Consider the following 22,204-nt stretch of genomic DNA (forward strand, 5'->3'; position numbering starts at 1 on the left):
GATCTTCAGCATGCAACAGATGATATCAGCGGGGCCATTAGGCACTGCAGTTAGAGTGTTAGGAATGGGCCCTTCCTAGTGGCCGAAGGGTTAAGTCTCAGTGCTATCACAACTATTACCTGAGTTTGATCCTAACCAGGAAGCTAACCCACATACGGTGGGTGCATACCCACTGTATGCACCCACATACAGTGTAGCAGACCTCTCCTGTCTGGCCTGCACCTCCTCTCAGCAGTGTATTGCAGTAGACCCACCTGTTCTGCTCCCCACTCTGTCTCTGGGGAATCCTTTCACCTCCCCTCCAACTCTGGCCTGTACCCCAGTTCTTCTACGCAAAAATAAGAGTGCTGGAAATGGAAGCCAGGGTCCTCGGGAACGTGATCAGATTCCCTCTTTGAACAGTTTATTTCACAGTGCTAAATTGGCAACAGACAAAGCTGATTTTCAACTAAATGTCCTCCTGCTCCCTATGAAAATTAGTAAATTAGTATACGGAAACCCTGCTTAAGTGAGGTTTTGTGCAGGTGCAATAAGGAAACTACAGAACCCAACATACCTTGCACCTCCAACAGGAAGTGATGTTGCTTCTTCACCCAGTGGAGAGAAGGCGGGTCCTCTTTGCCTAGCAACAGCTTAGCCAATGAGAGACTGTCATAGTCAACAACTGAAAAGTCATCACACATCAAATTTGCAGTTTCCTCCAAGGAACACTTTGGTGACAACAGTCCCTCCAAAATCTATATAAATTGGTTAAGACCTTTGTTCAAGAGAAGAGGGTGTCTTCCCCTATGATGAGCCCCTGGAGCCTCTGCAGATGGAGAGTGGAGCCTTTGGGAGGTGTGGGCTTCAGAGCCATGCTTTGGCACTGACGGGTTAGAATGTCCCTCAGGGGGACTAAAGGAAAACTGGCTGGCATTGGCTCCAGGCTCAGCATTCATCAGACCCTCCCCACCTGGGCGAGGAGATCATCTCCACTGGCCACACGGACAAGTCCACCCAGGGCTGAAAGAGAAGCCGAGACTGTGTCACTGGTCTCCATGGTGAAACGCCTGCTTGAAGAGAACAGGTAAAGGGGTGTTGCTTTCTGGGGCCTCAGGAGCTTCACTCAGCTCTCTGAATGAAGAATTTTCCATGAGGCCCATGTGGAAAGGACAAGATAGGTGGGAACTAAGAGATCAGGAAGTCAGGGGAAGCTTCAGAAGAAGGAAGTCAAGTGAGTCCTAAAAAGACCAGACAAGGAAACAGAAGTCAATGGCTGGAGACCAGCCTCTGGGTGTCATAATAAGAGGCTCTTCTAACTGGCCCTGGAGGCGTCACTGTGTGAAGGATTTGAAGTTGCAGTCAGAGAGATTCTCATGATGTTTTGTCCAGAATGTCACGGCAGGATGGGCGGGGCACAGCAGCTAGCCGCTCATGACCGGTGCCCACTCTGACCAGTGATGCCCGTGTAGTTCCCACTGCAACCCCGGGGACGCTCCCAGCGTTGAAATCTTTCTGTGGATCACACACGGTGGGGAATAGAATAAAGGCCTATCTTGCACACAGGTAGGGCAGAATTTGTGTCAATTCAGGGCACCAGAAAGGTTGACCGTAGCACCTTCGCTCCCCAAATATCGCCCTTGCCCCCAGTTAGGTAAGAAGACGAAGGTTGTACTTTAGATTTTAATCCCTTTGCTTAAGATTATGACTTTTTAAAATAGAGATGAACTGGAAGGAGTAAACAAGTGGTCCTTCCTCGTGCCTCCCTCTGAACGTGCCTTTCTGCCAGGAACGGGTAGTGGGAAGAAGAGGAAGTGTGAGACAATGTGGAGGTGGGCGGTGTGGCCAGGGGACACTTCGTGGCTTTGCCAGCTGACTCCAGGCAGACCCTCCCCTTGCTTGGGTCAGGACACACGCAGGCATCAGCAGTCGGGAAAGTCCTGCAGGGAGACGCCTGCAGGTGGACAGCACTGACTGATTGCGGATTGGGCAGGACCTGGACTTGACTTTGTCCACTGTGGACTTCATGACCCTGTCTCCCCTGAGCTGGCCTTGCTGTGTTCCTCTGTGACATGGGTGACTTGATATTCTGGGCGTCTGTGGAAAGAGAATGACGTGGGCGGGTGCATCCCAGGTGAGGAGTATGACACACGGACTACCCCCCTTTTCCTGCCACCCCTGCGCTGAGCAGGAGGAGCAGGGAATGAGCCCCCCAGCAGTGGCTCTTTGGGTGTGACCCAGGAAGGAGCAATCCCTGAACCCAGCCGTCCTGGCCCCTCCTTGTGCCTCGAGGTTGCCTGCCAAGATGCCTGGAGCCGCCTCAGAACCCTGCAGCACAGCCGCCTCAGAACCCTGGCTTAGCAGGACCCTTGAGACCAGCCTCTGGGTGTCATAATAAGAGGCTCTTTTAACTGGCCCTGAAGTCGTCACTGTGTGCAGGATTTGAAGTTGTAGGGTTTTTTTTTTTTTTTTTTTTTTTAAGATTTATTTATTTATTTATATAAGCACTGGGTACAGTCAGAAGCGCTGGAGGGTGAGAGAATTCACCAGAGCCAGAGCAGGGAGCAGAACAGGCAGACTGATGAAGTACACTGCTGAGGGGAGCAGCGGGCGGCAGGAGAGGTCTGCGCGCCATGTGGGACTCTCGCCCAGCAGCTGGGGATCGAACCGGCGCTGCAGAGGCTGAGGGCAGCTTCGCAACCCAGCACTCAACCGCTGCACCACCGGGGAGGCCCTGAAGTTGTAGGTTTTGAAGCTGACGAAGGCTCAGTGAGCAACTGGGCCCCACTTAGAAGATACTCCTATTACTCAGGTGTTCTTCCCCGGGGGAGGAACTGAGAGATTTGCAAGGGCCCCGAGTGGGTCAGGGTGGCCCTCCAACTATCATCTCTCAACTCACTTACTTTCCTCTCCACTCAGTCCGTTTATTTTGAAGCCTCACCTGCAAAGTCTTTTAGAGTCTTGTTATAAGCCATTGCCTGGCAAACAGGGATGTTTATCTCAGAGAGGTTTATAATATGCTCCTCTAATGGCCCAGAGCCAAGAGAACTGGACCGGAGAAACAGCTACACCTACCCTAGTTTGGAGGGTGCTTGGGTCTACATGGAGTGAAGGGGGTGGGTTCCCCCACAATCCCCTACCCTAGGCAGTTTGGGACTGCACAACATCTCAGCTCATTTGTCAGCTCCACCCACACTCCACTAATCCTGCAGCCCTCACCCCACGAAATGAAAAGGACACAGGCATCTGTGTCAGGAGGCCCGGCTTAGACACTTGACTCTGGCGTACTTGCTCTGTGACTTTAGGGAGGTTATTAATATCTCAGGACCTGAGTTTCCCCTTCTCTGAAATGAAAATAAAAACTCCCCTCGCCAGAGTAGTGTCAGATCCTGAAGACTGAACGTGGACACACTGGGTGGATAGTGACATGAGCAGTGTTGTAGGTGGGAGTGCTAGCTGACCTTTGTATGCCTGCAATAGCAGTTCTTTTTTTAAAGATTTATTTATTTATGCATACAAGAGCTGGGGTGTAGGCCAGAGGAGCAGGGGGTGAGAGGATTCCCCAGAGACAGTGGGGAGCAGAAAAGGCGCATTGACCGAAATATACTGCTGAGGGGAGCAGCAGGTGACAGGAGAGGTCTGCTGTGCCATGTGGGTCAGCTCCCTGGCCGGGTATTGAACTCATGCTGCTGTGGCTGCAGATAGCTTCACAGTGCTGAGACTCACCCCCTCGTACCACCAGGGTGGCTCCGCAATAGCAGTTCTAAAGAGACCCAGGGAAGTTTTTTTCCTTCTTGATCTACTGCCTCCCACTGAACTCAATTTGGTACAGGGATGGGACACTTGAGAAATATATTTTAAAGGAAGTAGCAGCAGATCAGTGAGCCATGAAGATGATCAAGAGTCTACCAGATAAAGGAATCTTGAGTGTGGACACCCAGGAGGGAAATAAGACTCTGTGCTTGGTGAACCTCGACAAAAATTGGACACTTGGGTACAGAACATGGCCACTGTCTTTTAGGGCCCTGTTAACACCTGGGGCCCTGGTGTGATCCAACAGGCCAGCGCCCCAGGTGGGCAAAGGAATGCCAGAGGGGACTGTTTGCAGAGGATGGGCAAGCAAGGCATTTATCCATCCAGCAAATATTTGCAGAGTGCCTACGTGAAGCCAGGCACCTTTGCCCAGGGCCAGGCCTCACACTCACCGCAGTTGCAACATCCATGCCCTTGACCATGGTGCCCTTGGGCAACTCAACCTCTCTTCCTTGTGCTATTGCTGTCCTCACTGACTGTTGCCACTGAGCGGGATGTGTTGCTTCCTTGAGATCTCTTTGCTGAAGCCTCACCTCTGTTGGTGTGTATAAGTTTCTGTGCAGCTGTGTGTGTGTCTGTGTATATTTGTGTGTGTGTGCATAGTCATGTGTGCACAGGTATGTGTGTGCACTGATACAGGTAACAGACAGTGGTCACATCTGGCAGAGGTGCCACCACCTTGGTGGTCAGGAAGGCTGGATCCCAGAGGCTGGGATCAGGTCAGGTGTTGCTTCCAGAGGAGCTTGTCACAGAGGGGCCCAGAGGCTGTACTGGTGCTCCATCTCCAAGGACAGTCCCAAAGTACCTGGAGGGTGTGGCCAGAGCTAGACTGGGCCGGGAAGGGAAGGGGAAGAAGAAGCAGGTGGGCCTCTGGGGAGGGTGTCCAGGACAGGTGCTCTCGGCTGACCCGGCCTTCCCGAGCTGCATCACACTGCATGAAGGGTGGGTGGGCTGGGAGGGTGAGCGTCCTGCGGCAGGTGGTTCTGGCTGGTCATGCAGGCCTTGGCACTAAGGAGCTATAATGGCTCTTTTTTACGTGATCTTCGAGCCACTGCATTTGTGACTCCTGGTGGGCATTGTGTTTGGCTTCATGGGAGAGAGGGAGATACCAACCTGGGCAAGACTCAACTGGTGACCCAAGATTCACCGGTACCCCAACATCACATTTTTGTCGTGCCCATGAAGTAGGCAGGGGCTCTATGGCCAGGCTCAGGAGAGGACTGGGGTTGGAGGCGCAGAAGAGGGAAGGGTGAGAGCCTGGCCAGAGCAGGGAAGGTTTCCCGAGGGAGGCGCCCCGAGATGGGTGGGTGGAAAAGCATTCCCACTGGGGACGCAGCACCACTATAAATGTCCTCGGTGGAGGCTGGGTGAAGGCCTGCTCCATTGCTGGAGGGTGCCTTCCTGTGAGTGGGAGATGAAGCTAGCAAGACGCTTGGGCACTGGACTCTACCACCTGCCCGGTGGATACTTACAGAGCTCCTGCTGCCCTTCAGGCACTGAGAATGCAATAAAGATGAACTGCCCTGCCCTCCTCAGGCTGATAGAGGGTCCAATGTGAGAGGAGGCGAGGCTCACCTGGGGTGCCACAGGAGGGGAGGGGCGAGGCGTCACAAAGAGCTGAGGTGAAACAGGTTGGAGGCAGTGAGGTGGATGGAGCTGGGCCAGGCTCTTGAAGCATTCCAGGGGCGAGATGGTGGGAGCTGCGGGTGGACCACAGACCTGTTTGGGGAACCTTGGTCTGGAGACATGTATGGAGAGGCCGCCAGGTGCAGGCCCTGTTCTATATTCTGGGGATCCAGTGGGTGAGTATAAGCAAGCCCTGCTCTCCACTGCTTGGGTGGGGAGGGAAGCAGACAACAGAATGGACAAGGACAGGGACTCTTTCAGAGTGTGAGAGGCCTGCTGCTGGAAGCACGCAAGGGGGCCCAGGAGGAGTAAAGGTCAGAGGGGGCAGGGGGCTCCATACAGGCGCCTGGGACGGGCAGACATAGACTCAACCTCCACACAGGAGGCCGTGGTGTGAGAGCAGGAGCACCTGGGGTGGGGGCGGGCCGGCTGTCTCCCTCTCTCCATAACAGAGCTCTCCAAAGTGGGCTTGGACAGCGCCCGTGGAGCAGGACCTGCAGGTGCACAGGGCTGCTCCCCTGCCTGTCGCAGGCCTCCCGAAAAGAAGCCTATTGTACAAGGCCTGGCCCTACCCTTCGCTTTCCAGAGGATCCCAGGCACTCAGGCCTCAGAGGAAGAGGCAGGAGGTGAGTGGGGTGGGTGGCTCTTCTGGAGGGCACAGATAATCCTGCTGAATGTGTGTCTCTGTGTGGGTGTCCCCTGGGGAGGAAGGTGTAGGACGGCTCCCTGGGGCCGGGCCCTAGCCTGTTTTAGATGATTTCCTTTGTGCTTCCCTCTGGACACTAGGGGGCAGCCGAGCCTCGAGCTTGGAGGCTGCAGGGTCCGTAGAGCTGGAGGACTCAATTCCCTTGCCTTGCCTAGGCAGGGCCTGTTCATTTGCATGAGGCCTGTTGAACTTGACCTCTGAGTGGGGGAATCGGGAGGAAGAGGGCCTCCCTTCCCACCAGAAGGGAAGCTGAGGCCCAGGAAAACTATCCAGATGTGCTGGCTCCAAGCCCCAATAAGACACCAGGTGAAGGGGAGGCACCCGCTCCATCTCTGGAGGAAATTCTCCTGGGCTCTCTCTGTTGAGAACCTCCTCAAAGCCCGTGAAACTGGGGCAGGAGGACCACGGACTGTAGGCACAGTAAGCCCATCAGATGCTTGCAAAAGCTCTTCAGGCCGATGCATGTGCTGGTCCCAGGTTGGTGCTAGTAGTCCAGAGGTGAATTGGATTCAAGCTCTGCAAATGGACATTGCAGTATAGTACTGTAAATTCTGAGAGAGCAAGCAAGAGAGAGAGAGAGAGAGAGAGAAAGAGAGAGAGAGAGAGAGAGAGAGAGAGAGAGGTGCAAGGCATTTGGGGAGCAGAGAAGAGGGGCATTAACCTAGAACTAGAGCTGAGGTGCAGGGAAGTAAGAGGAGGCTTTCTGGAAGGAAAGGTTGACTGTCCAGGGTAAGAAGGCTTAGCCAGGGAAAGGTGGAGAGGACTTTGTAGGCAAGGATCCCAAACAGTGCAAGCAAGAGATCCAAGCCGAGAAACAAGGTCCAGCGTGTTGGATAAAGTTCCAGCTTAACACCTGTCAGTGCTGCCTTCAGCCGTGTGATAGGCACACTCTGTTTGATGAGACTGGAGCCTTCCTTTCCAGCTTCCTGAACAGCTTTGTGCATGTTCACAAGGGCTTTGGAGAACTGGGGCCTGCAGGATTAGGGGGATGTGGGGTTGGAAGGGAGACTTGGAGTCCGGGAAATTCATTTCTGGATAGGCTTCTTCCTCGGGAGGAACTTCCACTTCCCTGTGCCTGAACATAAGACTCTCCTGCCAATAGGGGACTGTATGCAGAAGTCACTAAGAAAGTTGGGAGAGTACATTCTAGAAGAATCTAGAGGTTAATATTGTAGACAGACAACCAGCATAATTTCACAAAGAAAACCCACCAGGTTTGAATATTAGCTAGCTGGGTCACATAGCTGGATTCCTGACTGATGAAAAGCTCCCTAACCAAAGTGACGGGGCAGGCAGATCTGTTCTGAAATGTGTGCAGTGAATAACCAACAGGGAGCCCAGCACCTTTGAAAATATGCCAAGGCTAAGCCAATCACTACCTGCAGGAAGAAGTCCAAAGTCAAAAAGGAGAAAGCATATGATCAGGAAATATGTAGAAAGAGGAATCCTCAAAAGACAGCACACATTTGGGGGCTGAGATCGGCTACCTCTGCTGATTCCCGTGTCTTCTCTTCTTTGGGACACAGCTAGAATCATCCCTTAGCCCTCTTGGCTCAGGACATATGCCGGCCCTAGCCCAGGAAGTGTGAATAGATCAATGTGTGACTCCACGTAGGCTGGGTCTTCCCCTGGCCTGCCATTCTCTGCAGACTCTCTCTTCTCTCCCCGCTGTCTGGCCACAGAGTCTGGTGAAGGACTCTGGGCCCTGGGGGAAGCAAAGCCACTAGCAGAAGACTGACCCCCGCCCACCAGAGCAGAGCCCTCCCCTCCCACCCTGGACAGTGATGTGAACACAAAATGAGCATGCGTCTTTTGGGGTTGTCACATCACTTAGGTTACCTTACTGACACATGTTTAAATGTTTTAAGTGTGCCAGAGAAAGGCAAAATAAAAAGGTATACAGCAACTGATTAGGTTGACAACCAATGGCAAAGTAGACCATTCCCAGGATGGGGACGGGGAGGGGTGTGTGTGTGTGTGTGGCAATACGGGAACCCCCCGCTCTGCTGGTGGGGCCAAGATCTGGTGTTAGCCCTGCCGGGGCAACCTGGTGATTCTTACCAAAATTAAGTATGTGACTTTCTTATGACTCAGCCATTCTACACCTGGAAATTTGTGGAAATTCTCCTGCAGTCTATGCAGAGGAGACAAGGATACAGAGATACACGGGAGGTGGAGGCAATCTGGGTGCCTGTGATTGGGGGAGCAAGGAGATGAGGGGGTACAAGTCACTGAGGACTATGTAGTGGGAAGTGATGTGTCACATGCACTCAGAGCGATGTGCATAGGCCTTCTGAACAGTGACATGATGTATATTGAAAGTACATGCATACAAAAATGCACATAAAGGAAAGAATATACATTAAATGCCATAGAATGGTTGCCTATGGGGACGAAAGTGGAAAATGGGTGAGAAGAAAGAAAACAGAACTGAGTAGGTGAATTCACTTCTACTATCCAGAAACCTAGTTCATTTCAAACTCTGTCTGCCAACAGCTGACTCCTGGCAGTCTCCGTTTTCTGACTGTGGGGCCTCGATTTCCTTCCCAGAAGCTGATTTCCGTGAGGCAGTTACATCCTTCTTCAATTTTTTTAAAAAGTTCATGTTCAGCCCTTACCATTCTTTCCCCAATTTAATAAGCATTCTCTTTGAATCACCTGACCTCATGCTTTTTCAAAAATGAAACAACAGTAAAAGAGCAACAGAATGACAAGATCCAATCTTAGGCTAAACATCCTTTACGCTGAGCATAAAGGGATTCTCTTCTCACGTGTGTAATAAGCAGAGCGAGAAAAGAGTGACCTATGGTTTCCTTATATTTGTAGAGCACGATTACTGACACGACAGGACGAGCACCTTCAATATATGTTATTCCATTACAGTAATTAGGAGGAAGCAAGAAAAAAAAAAATCAATGGAACCGAGAAGAAAGCCCCAAATCAGGCTGTGGTGAGTGTGGTCAGGGAGCACAGGACGTAGGCGTGTCCCAGCAAAAAGGAACAGAAACACAGCAAAACTACCCAAGTGGCTCAGGAGCCCCTCAAGTTCTCAGCTCTTGCCAAGTGGGTGGTGATTTTTTAGCTGCACTGACCCTTGGCCCACACTGGTCTCCAGCGAGCTGGCCGCCAACCACAGCAAAGCCGCTGGCCCCTGGTCTGCCAAAGGCCCCGAATGTCCTGCAGGGTGGGGGTGGGGGGAGTGGGCAGCTTCTGGCTGGATTTGGAGTCTGCACAGGGGGGAGGCTCAGGAATCTTTCTCAACTTCCCCCATTGCCAGGATCTCTTTTCTCCCATTTCTCTGTCTCCTGCAGCCAAGTGGGTTATCCTTCCTCTTCATCCCTGCCTCAGTGCCCTTCTTGAAGCTTTCTGTGCATTTGGTGGCCAGTTCCAAAGTTGGAGGCTTGTGAGGATAGATGACTGATGATGAGCGCAGGAGTGCTTATGGCTGAGTCAGTACCTGCGAGGTGGTGAGCCACAGCTCTGGGAGCATCGGCCAACAGAACACAGGTCTCTCTGTACACACAGAGCCCCTCGTGCCTGATGGAACAGCCCTTTCCTACCCCACAGGTGGCCAGGGTTCTCAACAGAGAAGGGAACCAGGCAGTGATGGGCTTCAAGAAAGGACCCCACCTCCCTGCACTATATGTTTCCATCAACATCTAGGGCAGCCCTGAAAGGCCACATCAAATCCGATGAGTTATCATTTGGGTTGTAATGTTTATTGATTATGAATTACCAAGCACATAAAAACCTCCTGATTGGCTCGATTGCAGGAGTTGCTTAATGTGGCTCTGCCTTGATTCTGGCCTAGGGGCTCGCACCTGCCCTGGTTGGAGCAGAGAACCAGAAAGAGGCTCAGGTATAGGATGGGCTTTGGCAGCATCAGCAAATCTCCGGGGTTCTTACTGCCCAAAGAACCAAGAAAGGGTGACAGGTGCAGGCTCTGAAATGCTTGGTGTACCTGGGCGTACATTTCTGTCTTGGAGCCAAGCAGACACCACTGCCTACTAGGGTCTGAATCAAGTCTGGAGCCTCCTGGAGTCTCTGATCTACAGCAGACCTTGATGTCTGCAGCATGGAAAGGCTTCTTCCAGGCCCAGAAAGAAGAGCTTGCAGGAAAATTTGAGCAGTGCTTTCTGTAGTGTTTCCTGCCATCTTGCCTCATTTTGGTCGAGATAGTTATCTTTTAGTGCCTTTGAGTGGTTAACCCAATAGGTGAAAGTGAGCAAAAGATATACTGGGTCCTGTCTCAGTGAGCAAACTTGGGAATATCTAAATGATCAAGCACTCCTTGATGTCTAAATCTGCATTATTGCAAAAGTGACTGTATCAGGAAATGCAGGGTATGTTGTTAATAGTGATATAGAGACTAACAAGTGCTAGAGAAGATACAGAAATAAAGGAACCCTATTATATTGTTGACGGAATGTAAATGAGTGTGGCTATTTTGAAAAGTGTTTTGAACTTACCTTAAAAAACTAGAAATAAAGCTATCATCTGACCCAACAATTCCTCTCTTAGGATTCTCTCCAAAGAACATGAGCTCATCAACTTAATAAATTATATGCACTGCGATGTTTATTGCAGTATAATTTACAATAGCTAGGACATGGGGACCACATAAGTATCCACTGATCTTACTAAGGTCAAGAAGATGTGGTGGGCCTCCCCTGGTGGCGCAGGTAGTTGAGCGCAGTGCTGTGAAGCTGTCTGCAGCCTCTGCAGCGCGGGTTCAATCCTGGCTGGCTGGCGAGATACCCAAATGGTGCGGCAGATCTCTCCTGTCTCACCTGCTGCTCCCCTCAGCAGTGCATTTCAGTCAGTCTGCCTGTTCTGTTCCCCACTGTCTCTGGGGAATCCTCTCACCCTCCTGCACATCTGGTCTGTACCCTGGTTCTTGTATGCATGAATAAATAAATCTTAAAAAAAAAAAAAAGATGTAGTATATATACACAGTGGAATAGTATTCAGCCATAAAGAGAGAATCTTGCCATTTACAGCAAAGTGGAAAGAGTTCAAGGGAATTATGTGTTGCAAAGCAAGTCAGAAAGACAAAGACAAATATTGGACATTTACATATGCATGAATAAAGTGAGGAATGTGGACAAATTAACAAAGAAAATATTCACAAAAACTAATCATTGAAATGAGGTTTCTGAGTTTAAGAGGAAAGGGGAAGGAAAGGAATGGTGGTAGGAAAATAAAATTATTGCTATCATTTTATGTTTAACAAGATTTGCATTAATGGCAAAGTTGTTTCTACTATTTTAAAATATTTTTTCTGATTCTGAAGTTAACAAAATTTCTTTTTTTTAAAAAAAAGATTTATTTATTTATGCATAAAAGAACAGAGGTACAGGCCAGAGGTGTGGGGCTGTGGGGGGAGAGGGTGTGAGAGGATTCACCAGAGACAGAGTGGGGAGCAGAACAGGCAGACTGACTGAAATACACTGCTGAGGGGAGCAGCGGGCGAGACAGGAGAGGTCTGCTGCGCCATGTGGGATGCTCCCTGGTCCGGGATTGAACTCGTGCTGCAGTGGCTGCGGTTAGCTTCATAGGTTGCGTCTTATCCCCTTGCACCACCAGGGAGGCCCTTAACAATGTTTCTTTTTAAAAATACAGAAAAGAAGGAAATGAATATTGCTTGTAATCTGAAAAATAATCTTGAGATATAGAAGTCCGTAGCTTTCATATACAGCATAAAGATCAGTATAAAATGAAGGCAAGGTAACCACCCCCAAGTTGACAAATTGGACAGTGAAGTGCCTTAAAAGGTCTACTTCCAAAGAGATTCCATTTTCTCCTCTTCTCCAGGTGCAAACACTAACCTACCTTCTGAAGTCGTTTTTCCTTACAATTTGTGACTCATCTGTGCATCACTAAATAACATTTACTTTTGCCTATTTTGAATTTGATATAAGTGGAACAAAATGTAGGTCATCTTCATGACTTGCTTCTTTTATTTTCTATCATTTGGGAAGTCACCGACATGGATGCCTGTGACTATACCAGTTCATTTTCACTGTTGTGTACACCAATTGATTGAGTGGTTTGACTGTTGTTTCTAGCTAGGGGTTATTTCAAACAACACCAATAAGAACATTCCTGTGTCTGTGCCAGATTTTTTTTTTTTTTTAATTTTATAGAGGCATGTTTATTTATTTATTTATTTGTTTGTTTGTTTTGTTTATACATGCACTGGGTACAGTCAGAAGCGCGGGAGGGTGAGAGAATTCACCAGAGCCAGAGCGGGGAGCAGAGCAGGCAGAAGGACCGAAGGACACTGCTGAGGGGAGCAGCGGGCGGCAGGAGAGGTCTGCGCGCCATGTGGGACCCTCCTCTGGTGGCCGGGGAGCAGCCGGGGATCGAACTGGCGCCGCAGAGGCTGCGGGCAGGTTCGCAACCCAGCGCTCAACCGCTGCGCCACCGGGGAGGCCCCTGTGCCAGATTTTCTGTGACAACTGCCTCTGGGAGTGCAGTTGTCAAACTTGGGGTATGTTCAAACTCTACTAGTTAATGCCACCTTGCTTTTCAGAATGGTGTAGCAACATCTATGCTCACTTGAAATATGTGAGCGTATCTATGGTCAAGGGCCTTGGTGCTAGTCAGATGATATCTTTGCAAATTCAATGGTTATGTAACAGCATCTCATTTTGGTCTCGTTTGCATTGCACTGGGGAGATCACCCATTTCGATTTCCCTTCTTATGAAGGATCTTGGTTTAAGTCTTCTTTGTTGTTTCTTATTTTGATTCACAGAAAGTCTTTTTAAATCCTGAATCCTAGTCCTGTTGCACTTGTAATAACTTTTCTCCCTCTGTGGATTGACTCTTCTCTCTCTTAAGGCAGCTTTAGTTTAACAGATGTTTTTAATTGTGATAGACTCACTCTTACAGATCTCTCTTTTATGATGAATGGCTTTGGTATCTGGTTTGAGAACTCCTCTAATCTCAAGCTCCTGAAGATACTCCTCTATGTTAAATACTCCTAAATCTTTAGAGTTTTGCCTTTCATATACAGTTTTTCAGTCCACCTACATGGATTTTTGAGTATAAAGAGAGGTTCAGTTCCACTTTCCCTCCTGGGAATTATCCCAGTGCTATTAATTGAAAAGTCTACCTTTCCCCAACTGATGTGGATATTACCTCTGACATATATGACTCTGTGGTTGGTCCTGTTTGTGGACTCTCTACTCTGTTTCATTGGTCTATTTGTTAATCCTTATGTAAATACCACGGTGCCTCCATTACTATGGCTTTATAAAAAGTATTAGATCTGATAGAGCAAATCCTCCTATCTTATTTTTCTTCAAGAGTAGCTACTCTTGGCCCTTGGCACTGTCATATAAATTTTAGAGCTCACTTGTCAAGAGCCAACAAAAACCTATTGGGATTTTAATTGGGATTTTACTGAGTCTATAAATCAATTTGTAGAGAAATGACATCTTTACAATGTTGAGTCTTTTGATTCATGGAGTGGTATATTTCTCCATTTATTTAGGTCTTTTTTAATGTCTTTCAATAAAATTTTATAATTTTCTCCATTAATGTCTTGTACATATTTTGTTGGATTTATTCCTGAGTACTTCATATTTTTTAATGCTATTGCGAATGAAGTCTGTTTTAAATTTACTTCTATTACTATTGTTATAAATGAATTGAACTTTTTATATTGATATTATATCCAGAAACTTGGCTTAAACTCCTGTATTAATTCTAATACTTTTATTTGTAGATTATTTTTCATTTTCTCTATATATTATCATTACATGATCTGCTTATAATAATAGTTTTGTCTTTTCCCTTTCCAATCATTATAACTTCTATTTATTTTCTAAAGGTGCTGTCCAGGACCTTCAGTAGAATGTTGAACAAATTGGTAATTATTAGCAATTTTATCTCTATCCCCAAGTTGAAGTTTGGAAAGCTTTTATTTTTTAATTTTTTTTAAAGATTTGTTTATTTTTATACAAAAACTGGGGTATAGGCCAGAGGCATGGGAGGGTGAGAGGATTCACCAGAGACAGAGTGGGGAAAAGAACAGGCAGACAGACCAAAGACATTGCTGAGGGGAGCAGCAAGAGAGACAGGAGAGGTCTGCCATGTGGGCATCTTCCTGGCCGGCCGGGAATCGAACCCACCCTGCAGAGGCTGCAGACAGCTCCACAGCACAGCACTCAACCCACTGCGCCACGGGGAAGCCCCTGGAAAGCTTTTAAATGTGTCTTTATTAAGTGTAATATTTGTTAAAGACTTTGTAGGCAATTCTTACCACCTTTAGGAGATCCCATTCTATTATCAGTTTGCCCAGAATTGTTTTTGTTTTTTTTTTAATTTTTTAAAATTTTATTTTATGTATTTTTTACATCATTTTTTCCAGAATTGTTTTTGATGTAAATGGATGTTGAATTTGAGCTTTTTTTCTCTTCAAATCTATTGAATGGGTTGGAAGGTGTTCCTTCCATAATTAATTATATTAACCTTTTCGGCCTACCAGGTTTTGGGTCTTGCTGATTCTCCCTATTGGCTTTTAGCTTTTTATTTCATTAGTTTCTGTTCTGCATTATTATTTTTTAAATTTACATCTATTTTTCTCTTATTTTCCTAATTTCATGAGCTCACAAAACTCTCACTCTTACTAGTACATACATTTAACAAATTGAGTTCCCCTTAAATACAAATTTTGAAGTGCAGTGTTTTTATTCTTATTCAGTTGAAAATATTTCATAATTTCCATGATGATTTTGTTTTTGACCTATGGGTTACTTATTATTGCATTTTTAAATTTCAAAACACATAAGAGTGCTCTAGTTATCTTTTACTTTTGACTTTTAGCTTAACTGCCTTGATCAAAGAATATACTCTATATTATTTCAGTGCTGTGCACTACACTGAGGCTTGCTATAAAGCAAAGTAGTAAATGGTAATGTTTAGTGGCCTCTGTATTCCATTTTTTTTTAAAGATTTATTTTATTTATTTGGGCATATACAAACTGGGTATAAGCCAGAGGTGAGGGGGTGGAGGGAGTGGGAGAATTAACCAGCGACAGAGCTGGGAGCAAAATAGGCAGATGTACCGAAATACACTGCTGAGTGGAGCAGCGGGTGAGACAGGAGAGCTCTGCTGCGCCATGTGGGTCAGCTCCCTGAGCCAGGGATAGAACTCATGTAGAAAAACTCATGTAGTTTGATAACGCTGAGACTCTGTGCCACCTGGGAGGCCGGTATACTTAAAATGATGTAGTATTTTAGATGTAGATGTAGTATTTTAGCATGTTCATTAACTCAAATTGATTAATCCTGTACAGGTCTCTCATATTTTTACTGAGATGTTAAGTTCATCATTACCATCTTATTTTGTAATTTGTATTTGACCTGACAGATCTATATTACTTTTTCTTTTATTTCTGATCTTCTCAATTGATTTTTTTTTTTTTTTGGTTAATCCACCTCCTCTACTAATTGCCCCTGATTATATTCTTTTGTGGGCACCTAAAATGGAAGTGTAGGTATTTTACTTTGTGTAGGCTCAATGATTGCTCAGGCATTTGCGCCCTTGGCCTCTGTGACTATCACCTGCGACCTTGACTGCAGGAGGCACTTGGGTGCGTGGGCTCTGGGCATGTGTGCCTGATGGTGGGCACCTGGAGCATGGTGTGAGCATGCATAAGTGGGCACACCTGAGCATAGATACAGATCATTTATGGGTGCGACCGAAGACCATAGGCAAAATATATTGAACAATGGCTATGAGAGAGGACTGAGAATGGCTGAGAGAGACCACTAGAGAACTCCAGGGAGAGCCTAAAGAAAGAGTGAAGATTCACCGGGGGAGGGAGGCCTGCCAACCTCTCGGCCCTGGCACCCCTGCCTGCCCTGCACCTGGTTGCCTCACTACAAATGCTGTAGAAAGATCATTAAAAGCCTGAAAAAGCCACTGAGGGCTCCAAGGCTCTCCTTTAACCATCTGCCCGGATCCAGAGAGAACCTGCCCTGTGCCTTACAGCCACTACAGTTTGGATCTCGGGAAATACTAGTTTGGGACTGGAAAAGTCAGACAGAAAAAGAAAGGAAGGCAGTGAAGCCAGAAAGCTCATGGAGATCAATGAGCCAGTTACTGCTGTGGGCACCCAGGGTTTAGTCCTGCACCTCTGGGAGAAGGGAGAGAATGTATCTCAACACTCCTGTTCCAGGACAGGGAAGCTTGGATGTTTATTCACCAATTTTGATGTCCCAGAGGCTGAAGGCCGCTGCATTAACTCCCTGGCTTTTCTGGACTGCTCTAGGTGGAGGCTGATGCTGACCTTCTTTGAAAGCCCTCAGCAGAGTCTCATATGACCACATCAGGAAAATGTTACCATGCACAGGTGTGCCAAGTACAAGGGATATGGGCAGGGCACCATCTGCTTAGAATTACAATATGCATCATTCAATTATCAGAGTCTACCCTCCCTCAGTAATACAAAGCTCTAGAACACTTCAATTCCAGGTATCCACCATCTCCTGAAACTTACAGGCTATTGCTATTGTATATTTTAATTACACCTTGCTTATTATTAATCATTTGTGACATTTGTGTGTGTGTGTTTTATCAGCTTCCTTTGTTTTTTATTCTTTCTTGCATTTCAGATCTTCTATTTGGGTTCACATTCCTTCTGTTTGAAATAGGTCATTGAGGATTTCCTTTCGAGGGGACTACTAATACTACAAATGGCAAACTTTTTCTTTTTTGATTGAAGATATCCTTATTATGTCCCAATTCTTTCCTGATTAGAGAATTCTCAGTTGACAGTGACTTTCACATTGACAACATTGTTCTCTGTCTTCTGCCTTCCACTGTGTTATCCTGCAAAGTCAGCCCTCGGTGTCACTGTCATTCTTCAAAAGTAACCTGTGTCTTTCCTCTAGATGTTTTCAACATCTTCTCATAGCCTTTGGCCTTCTGCAGTTTCACCAATACAACATCTAGGAGTGGGTTTCCTTTTACATATCTTGTTTGGGACTCACTGGACTTTCAAATGTGTCCTTCTGTTATAAGGTTTAAATAAGGTAGTATATGTAAAGTACATAGAATAGTACCTGACAAAATAAGCTGACCAATAAAAATTATCTTTATAAATAGATTCTGTGCATTGATGTCTGTGCCAGTTATTAATTTATTGCCTCATAGCTCTAACCACCCTTTCTGTATTTGGTTACGTAAGAGCTGGACTCTGCCAACACAATTCTCCTTTGCCACGTGCCTCTATGTGTTAGGTTGTGCCAATGGGGGATGTTGGAGGGATCCTAAGGTTTGATGAAGAGGGGGAGATTTGCAACTTCCTAGGTTTTCCCCTGAGGTCTGGGTGAGGGAAAACACGAGGTCCATTGCGCAGTCTCTCCTGAATCCATGCGGAATGGAGCTCGTGCTAAGGGCTGTATGAGCTCAGTAAAGGGAATTTAAGGAATTCCTAAAGCAGCGGAGGGCTTTAAATGCACTTTGAAAGAACTGTCAGGATTTGGATTAACTGAATGTGTGAGGAGGTGCTTGAGAGAGACTCAGAATTGGAGGCACTGGTTGAAGCTGCAGATGACAGAGCTAGGATGGAGAGGCATAAGCAGGACAAGGAGAGGGTTTTGTGGTTAGCCTGGGTATTGGAGAAATCCCCATCCTGTTTTTTAAAATTGCTCTTTCACCATCTCTCCAGACTTCATCTGAAAATCCTTCGTGAACATTCCTTAACTCTGGATGCGTTTCCTATCATTGTCTTTCTCTTCTTTACTTTCTTTCACATGTTTAAATTCAAACGATTCTCTGTGGCTCTTTTTTCTGGGACAATCACTGCAGGAAGGAGAAGAGTGATGGTGTTCTGGGAGTGTGGCACGTCTTGCTGAACTTACGGGTTCTTCAATGAGTTAAATCATTTTCCCACAATCCCAGTGATTCTTCCCTTGGAGCTGAACTTCACCCCTTGGCCAGTGTTGCATGCAGCTCGTGACCCTTCCCCTGCCACTCCCCCCTTCTCCTAGGCTCCCTTCCCAGGAATTTCATAACATCCTAGAATGGCCAGAACATTTTGGGTGTATTTCTCTGTTAGTATTTAACCAAGCCGCTGTCTCTAATGGATAGGATAAACTGATGGAAAGTTGAGAGCCTGAGACTCAGAAGGCAACTTCTGCAGGTGACTCCTGCTGCTGGGAACTGGAAGGAGAGCAGTGCACTGGAGCACTGGAGCAAGCACAATGGACTCTGGCTTCACCTCCAAGGACACGTACCTGAGCCACTTTAACCCACGGGATTATCTAGAAAAATATTACAACTTTGGGTCCAAACAATCAGCAGAAAATAAGATTCTTAGACATGTTCTGCAAAGCCTTTTCAGGATATTCTGTGTAGGTAAGTGTATCTATTGTCTGTGTGTCTCCCCACCAAAATATGAGTCCTACAGAGTCTCAGGACACAAAGTGGGTTTAGTGTCTTGTCATTGTTATCTGACAGCCCTTTTGGGCATTTTGTGTTTATTTAACTAGGAAAAAACTAACATTGATGTATATGTCTTATAGTTTTCAGAGCGCTTTCATACCTAGGCTAAAGGGAAATCAGAGGATGGAGTTCTGTCCTAGATTTGTAGGGATTTTAGCAGAATTGGCCATCTCACCTTGATGAACCACTTAAGAAATGGAGATTCTATTGCTTGTTCTATTTTTAAAAAATGTTTATTTATTTATATAAGAACCAGGGTACAGGCCAGATGCGCTGGAGGGGTGAAAGGATTCACCAGAGACAGAGTGGGGAACAGAACAAGCAGGCTGAAATACACTGCTGAGGGGAGCAGCGGGCGAGGCAGGAGAGGTCTGCCATGCCATGTGGGTTTCTCCCTGGCTGGCTGGTATTGAACCCGCGCTGCAGAGGCTGTGGACAGCTTCACAGTGTGGCGCTCAACCACCTGTGCCACCAGGGAGGTCCCTGCTTGTTCTATTTCTAACTCAAAGTGATGATATAAATATGCATGAGTTAAAGACCTCCAAATATATGTAAAACGAGGTACTTTTTGGGAGAAAGACATAATATAAGCTCAATTAAAATTCTTTTAACTTTCCCCCAAAGTCTTCCTTAATAGTTTTTAACCTTCTCTATGTAGGAATCTTCCTGGATCAAGGGTCTATACAACAGATGTAGAATTCTTCTCTTTTGCTTCCACCTAAAAATATGCTGGCAACATGTACCCCCCTCTGGATTGGAGATGGAAAATGAAAAAAAAATGTTTTAAAATGAGACCTGGGGGGAAGGAGTAAGTGGAGAGATACCCTGTTTGGGGGGAATGTCCAGAATAATCCCAGCAAAGGTGATATAAATGAGCTCTGTCTCCTGCCATCTGACGCCTGACCCCTCCCTTTAATCGCTCCCACCCTAGATGGCGTGAAGGGAGACCTCCTGATTGACATTGGCTCTGGACCCACCATCTATCAGCTCCTCTCTGCTTGTGAGTCCTTCAAGGAGATCATCGCCTCTGACTACACTGACCAGAACCTGAAAGAGCTGGAGAAATGGCTGAAGAAGGAGCCAGGGGCCTTTGACTGGACCCCAGTAGTGAACTACGTGTGTGAGCTCGAAGGGAGCAGGTAGTGAAATGGGGGGGGGGGCTGCCTCCTGGCTTTCTGAGGGTGACTGGGTGACAGTTTTTCTAAACCAAGAATGATGCTGGAGCCAAGCTGAAAAGCAAGGGAGACAGAGAGACACCAAACATAAATCCAAATGGAGACTAAAGACTGAAAGTGAATGAGAGAATGAGATAAAAGTGTGTGTGTGTGTGTGTGTGTGTGCATGTGTGCATACGCACATCAGCACAGGAGATGAAGGGAGAGTTTAAGAGATGGACACTAAGCCAAGAGGAGTAGATGCAACCTTCTCAGTTCCAGGTACTGCGTGTGGGCCTTGTTTAGGACAATTTCGAGTAAGAGGCTACATCAGCTCCTCACCCACAGCTTTGTGGTGTCAGGGCTCCCCCACTTTGGTGCCATTCTGTTGCTAGCCAGCCAAGACTATGTACAAGTCATTTAGGACCTTGGAGGCCAAGTTGTGCAGTGAGAAGGCATTAGAGCTATAACCTAGAGGGAGATGTGTCACAATTTACATTTATAAAGATCATGCTGGTTATTGTGTGGAGGGATTGAAGGAGTTTAGAAGAGAAAGAGAAGTGCAGGAAGGAGACAATTTAACTCCAGACTTGCACTAGATTATGGAGGGAAGTAGATGACTGTAATATGAATTTTTGAGTTAGAATGGCGAAGAGTTGGTGATGACCAGTTCTGGGAAGTGAGGTGTCAAGGGTGATTTCCATGTTTCTGAACTTGAACAGGAGGATGGAGGTAGTATTCCTGAATCCCAAGGATAAATATAAAACCATGTGGTCTTAAGGTGTTCCTGTGGAGTGTGCCTGCCTCCACACTTTTCTTGGGGTGACGGTCAATTCATTTCTCTGCCCTTGCAATGATATTTGATTCCCATTTAGTTGCCAACTTTTCTTTCTTCCTGAGTCAGTTTCTCTTCTGACTGTTTCTATTTCTTTAACTACTGCCCCCCATATTTTTTTAATGGTCTTTTGACTTCTAGATTAATAGGAGAATCTACACTTTTAATCATTTTCTTATATATTGTCACTACATGGCTTATTGGTAGAAAAGTGGATTGTCAAAAAGTAAATGTCAAGGTGACTCACTGGTGGTACTGCTCTTTATAATGTAATAGTTTAAGTGAACTAGGAGTTTTATAAATTGTTTCCAATTAACCTTTTTGGCTATCATGCAGAGAAATAAGCTAATATATTTTTGGAAGTTTTGTGTCTATATTTATAAAGGATATTGGGGTGTCATTTTCTTGCAGATATTTGTTGTTTGGTGTTTGCATGGGGTGGTATGTGTCCTCTAAGATCATGCCCAGTAATCCTTACCTCAAGTATCCACAATCTTATTTAATTTCCTCCCCTTGAGTGTCCATTGGATTTAGTAACTCAATTTTAACAAATCATAGCAATGGGCCATCAATTCTGAAATTAGTTTACAAAAAGACTACAGTTTCCCTAAAGGGTAGCTCACTCTCATTCAGTTGTCCTGAAGAGTGAGCTGGAAAGCAAATCCTGCTCTTCCCCCACCCCCATTGGACCTTCAGATGAGACTAAAACTCTGACTACAGCTTCACGCAACAAAGGGACTTAGCCAATATATACCCAGATAAATAACCCAGAAACTGTGAGATAAATGCTTGTTATTTTAAATGGCTAATTTGGGGTAACTTATTATGCATCAATTGTATCTGATATACATGGTATTTCTTTTTATATCTTTTTGTTTTTAAAAACTATCTGTGTTTTTATACTTACAATATTTTTCTTACAAATACCATGTAGTAGGTCTTGCATTAATCAATCCAATCGGACAATTTCTGTTCTTTCATCAAAGTGTTTAGTCCACTTACATTTAGTGTAATTACTACTCTTATACAGTTGAGTCTAAATCTGTCATCTTGGCACATACTTTCTAGTTGTCTCATCTGTGTGTCCTTCATGTTGTGCCTTTGTTCCTGCTTCTTCTTGGTTATTGGAATAGTTTTTGGTATTCCATTTAGTGTAAGTAAATATACTTTTAGCTTCCTTTTTGTCTCTTCTACTGATTCTCTGTCCTTTTTTGACTTCTTTTGTGCTTTATGTATGTACACGTGATTTTTCATGTGTGCTACGTGTTTTTTAAACAGAACCATTACTTCATGAACAATATTCTAATAATATTAGAGCAGTGTAATTCCTTTAACAGACCTTCCTATCCCTTGTGTAATTGTTGTTATATATTTTGCTCTATATATGCTATAACCTTACTTTATTATTTTTGTTTTAAGCAGCCTCTAGTGCTTTTATTTATGTTGGTGTTTTACTATTTTTATTTATTTATTATTATTTTTAATCTTAAATTTTTATTTTATATTCCCCATACAATTGCAACGCCCCATTCTGACCCCAATCCTTCCCCTCCCGCCCCCCACCCCCCAAAAATGTCTCTGGTTCATAGTTTTTTGTTGATTTTGATTTTTCACTTTCTTATATTCATTT

At 45.9% G+C, this 22,204-nt stretch overlaps 1 long non-coding RNA gene across 4 annotated transcripts; it reads left to right on the plus strand.

Moving 5' to 3' along the window:
* The first annotated feature begins 648 nt into the window (after positions 1-648).
* Positions 649-19,718, plus strand: LOC119240378 (uncharacterized). 4 transcript variants are annotated; one of them, XR_008551027.1, is made up of 6 exons: positions 649-1,066; positions 5,950-6,044; positions 8,951-9,074; positions 13,963-14,001; positions 18,232-18,498; positions 19,517-19,718. It is a non-coding gene; the product is annotated as an uncharacterized LOC119240378 (long non-coding RNA). The 4 variants fall into 4 exon arrangements; XR_008551028.1 differs by lacking the exon at positions 13,963-14,001 and having other exon boundaries at positions 5,871-6,044; XR_008551026.1 differs by lacking the exon at positions 13,963-14,001.
* Positions 19,719-22,204: the final 2,486 nt, after the last annotated feature.

Source organism: Talpa occidentalis, unplaced genomic scaffold (genome assembly GCF_014898055.3).
Source record: "Talpa occidentalis isolate TD23 unplaced genomic scaffold, MPIMG_talOcc4v2.1 talOcc4.12, whole genome shotgun sequence".
Taxonomy (NCBI): domain Eukaryota; kingdom Metazoa; phylum Chordata; class Mammalia; order Eulipotyphla; family Talpidae; genus Talpa; species Talpa occidentalis.